Here is a 3,979-nt window from a genome sequence, read left to right as displayed (position 1 = left end):
TTACATAAGTATCACTATCTTTATTTTATATTTTATTTATCTTTTAATTATTAAATATCCATAATCAATTGACTGAGATTTACAAGGTGACCATAGCTTGCTTCAAGCCGACAATCTCCGTGGGATCGACCCTTACTCACGTAAGGTTTATTACTTGGACGATCCAGTGCACTTGCTGGTTAGTTGTGCGAAGTTGTGACAAAGAACTAAGATTATGAACATACGTATTGAGTTTTTATTACCAAGGAATGGAACCGTCACGATTTCCGTGCACCAAGTTTTTGGCGCCGTTGCCGGGGATTGTTCGAGTTTGGACAACTGACGGTTCATCTTGTTGCTCAGATTAGGTAATTTTATTTTAATTTTAACCTTTGTGTTTTTATTATTCTTATTTTCGAAAATATAAAAAAAATTTCTTCTTTTTCGTTTTTTTTTCAAATAATTTTCGAAAAAAAAACAAAAAAATTAATAAAATCATAAAATCAAAAATATTTTTGTGCTTCTTGTTTGAGTATAGAGTCAATTTTTAAGTTTGGTGTCAATTGCATGTTTATCTCTTTCTTGCATTTTTCGAAAACTCATGCATGGTGTTCTTCATGATCTTCAAGTTGTTCTTGGTAAGTCTTCTTGTTTGATCTTTAAAATTTCTTGTTTGCTGTTTCTTCTTGTCTTTCATATGCATTCTTGAATTATTAATGTCTAAAGAATAAAAATTTTTAAGTTTGGTGTCTTGCATATTTTTCTTTTCTTAAAAATTTTTAAAAATAAGTCTTGATGTTCATCTTGATCTTCAAAGTGTTCTTGGTGTTCATCTTGACATCAAAGTGTTCTTGCATATTTTTCTTGTTTTGATTCATAATTTTCATGTTTTGAGTCTTTTTGATGTTTTTCTCTTTCATCATTAAAAATTCAAAAATCAAAAAAGTATCTTGCCCTTTTTCTTCTCATTAAATTTTCGAAAATTTGAGTTGACTTTTTCAAAACTTTTTAAAATTTAGTTGTTTCTTATGAGTCAAATAAAATTTTCAATTTAAAAATTCTATCTTTTTCAAATCTTTTTCAAAAATCAATTCTTTTTCAATTTTTCCTTCATATTTTTGAAAACTTTATGATTGATTTTCAAAATCTTTTTCTTATTCTGTTCTAAATTTTCAAAATTAATGATTAATGTGATTGATTCAAAAAAAAATTTTAAGTTGTAACTTGCCTAATAAGAAAGGTTCAATCTTTAAACTCTAGAATCATATCTTTTTAGTTTCTTGTTAGACAAGTAATCAACTTTGATTTCAAAATTCAAATCTTTTCAAATTTCTTTTTCAAATCTTTTTCAAATTAAGTTTCAATAATATCTTTTTCAAAATTAATTTCAAAATCTTTTCTAACTTCCTATCTTTTCAAAATTTGATTTTCTAATCTTTTTCAATTAACCACTTAACTTTTTGTTTGATTCTTATCTTTTTCAAAACTACCTAACTAATTCTATCTCTAATTTTCGAAAATCACCTTCATCTTTTTCAAAATTCCTTTTTAAATTAACTAATTGTTTTAAATTTAATTTAATTTGATTTAATTTTTCCTTTCTTAATTTTCGAATTTTTAATTTTAATTCTAATTTAAAAACAAAAATACTTTTATTTTATTTTATCTAATTTTCAAAAATTCTTCTCCCTCACCTCCTTCTATTTATTTATTTATTTACTAACACTCCTCTTCATCTAAGAATTCGAACCTACTCCTCACCCTTGTGTTTGGATTCTCCTTCTTCTTTTCATATCTTCTTCTACTCACATAAAGGAATCTCTATACTTTGACATAGAGGATTCCATATTTTCTTTTTTGTTTTCTTCTTTTTCATATGAGCAGGAACAAGGATAAGAACATTCTTGTTGAAGCTGATCCTGAACCTAAAAGGACTCTGAAGAGGAAGCTAAGGGAAGCTAAAGCACAACTCTCTGGAGAAAATCTGACAGAAATTTTCGAAAAAGAAGGAGACATGGCCGAAAATAATAACAATGCAAGGAAGATGCTTGGTGACTTTACTGCACCAAATTCTAATTTACATGGAAGAAGCATCTCAATCCTTGCCATTGGAGCAAACAATTTTGAGCTAAAGCCTCAATTAGTTTCTCTGATGCAACAGAACTGCAAGTTTTATGGACTTCCAGCAGAAGATCCTTTTCAGTTCTTAACTGAATTCTTGCAGATCTGTGATACTATTAAGACAAATGGGGTTGATCCTGAGGTCTATAGGCTTATGCTTTTCCCGTTTGATGTAAGAGACAGAGCTAGAATATGGTTGGAGTCTCAACCTAAGGATAGCCTAAACTCTTGGGATAAGCTGGTCACGGATTTTTTAGCCAAGTTCTTTCCTCCTCAAAAGCTTAGTAAGCTTAGAGTGGATGTTCAAACCTTCAGACAAAAGGAAGGTGAATCCCTCTATGAAGCTTGGGAGAGATACAAGGAACTGACCAAAAAGTGTCCTTCTGACATGCTTTCAGAATGGACCATCCTGGATATATTCTATGATGGTCTGTCTGAATTATCAAAGATGCCATTGGACTATTCTACAGGTGAATCCATTCACCTAAAGAAAATGCCTGCAGAAGCTCAAGAACTCATTGACATGGTTGCAAATAACCAGTTCATGTACACTTCTGAAAGGAATCCTGTGAATAATGGGACGCCTCAGAGGAAAGGAGTTCTTGAAATCGATACTCTGAATGCCATATTGGCTTAGAATAAAATATTGACTCAGCAAGTCAATATTTTCTCTCAGAGTCTGAATGGATTGAAGGAATCATCCAACAGTACTAAAGAGGCATCTTCTGAAGAAGAAGCTTATGATCCTAAGAACCCTGCAATAGCAGAGGTGAATTACATGGGTGAACCCTATGGAAACACCTATAATCCCTCATGGAGAAATCATCCAAATTTCTCATGGAAGGATCAACAAAAGGCTCAAAAAGGCTTTAATAATGGTGGAAGAAACAGGTTTAGCAATAGCAAACCTTTTCCATCATCCACTCAGCAACAGACAGAGAATTCTGAGCAAAATCCATCTAGCTTAGCAAATATAGTCTCTGATCTATCTAAGGCCACTGTGAGTTTCATGAATGAAACAAGGTCCTCCATTAAAAATTTGGAGGCACAAGTGGGCCAGCTGAGTAAAAGAGTCACTGAAACTCCTCCTAGTACTCTCCCAAGCAATACAGAAGAAAATCCAAAGAGAGAGTGCAAGGCCATTGATTTAACCATCATGGCCGAACCTACAAGGGAGGAGGAGGACGTGAATCCTAGTGAGGAAGACCTCCTGGGACGTCCAGTGACCAATAAGGAGTTTCCCTTTGAGGAACCAAAGGAATCTGAGGCTCAATTAGAGACCATAGAGATTCCATTGAACCTCCTTCTGCCCTTCATGAGCTCTGATGAGTATTTTTCCTCTGAAGAGGATGAAGACATTACTGAAGAGCAAGTTGCTAAGTACCTTGGTGCAATCATGAAGCTAAATGCCAAATTATTTGGTAATGAGACTTGGGAAGATGAACCTCCCTTGCTCACCAATGAACTAAATTCATTGGATAGGCAGAAATTACCTCAAAAGAAACAGGATCCTGGCAAATTCTTAATACCCTGTACCATAGGCACCATGACTTTTGAGAAGGCTCTGTGTGACCTGGGGTTAGGAATAAACTTAATGCCACTCTCTGTAATGGAGAAACTTCGGATCTTTGAGGTGCAAGCTGCCAGAATCTCATTAAAGATGGCAGACAACTCAAGAAAACAGGCTTATGGACAAGTAGAGGACGTGTTAGTAAAGGTTGAAGGCCTTTACATCCCTGCTAATTTCATAATCCTAGACACTAGGAAGGAAGATGATGAATCCATCATCCTTGGAAGACCCTTCCTGGCCACAGCAAGAGCTGTGATTGATGTAGACAGAGGAGAGTTGGTCCTTCAACTGAATGAGGACAACCTTGTG

The 3,979-nt window shown here is 33.9% G+C and overlaps 1 non-coding gene across 1 annotated transcript; it reads right to left on the bottom strand.

Annotated features, from left to right (window-relative positions):
* Positions 1-2,386: 2,386 nt before the first annotated feature.
* Positions 2,387-2,494, bottom strand: LOC112768566 (small nucleolar RNA R71). Its single transcript, XR_003185977.1, has one exon. It is a non-coding gene; the product is annotated as a small nucleolar RNA R71 (small nucleolar RNA).
* Between the last annotated feature and the right edge of the window lie 1,485 nt (positions 2,495-3,979).

This window comes from Arachis hypogaea, chromosome 17, assembly GCF_003086295.3.
Source record: "Arachis hypogaea cultivar Tifrunner chromosome 17, arahy.Tifrunner.gnm2.J5K5, whole genome shotgun sequence".
Classification (NCBI taxonomy): Eukaryota; Viridiplantae; Streptophyta; class Magnoliopsida; order Fabales; family Fabaceae; genus Arachis; species Arachis hypogaea.
This window is presented reverse-complemented; position numbering and strand designations above follow the sequence as displayed.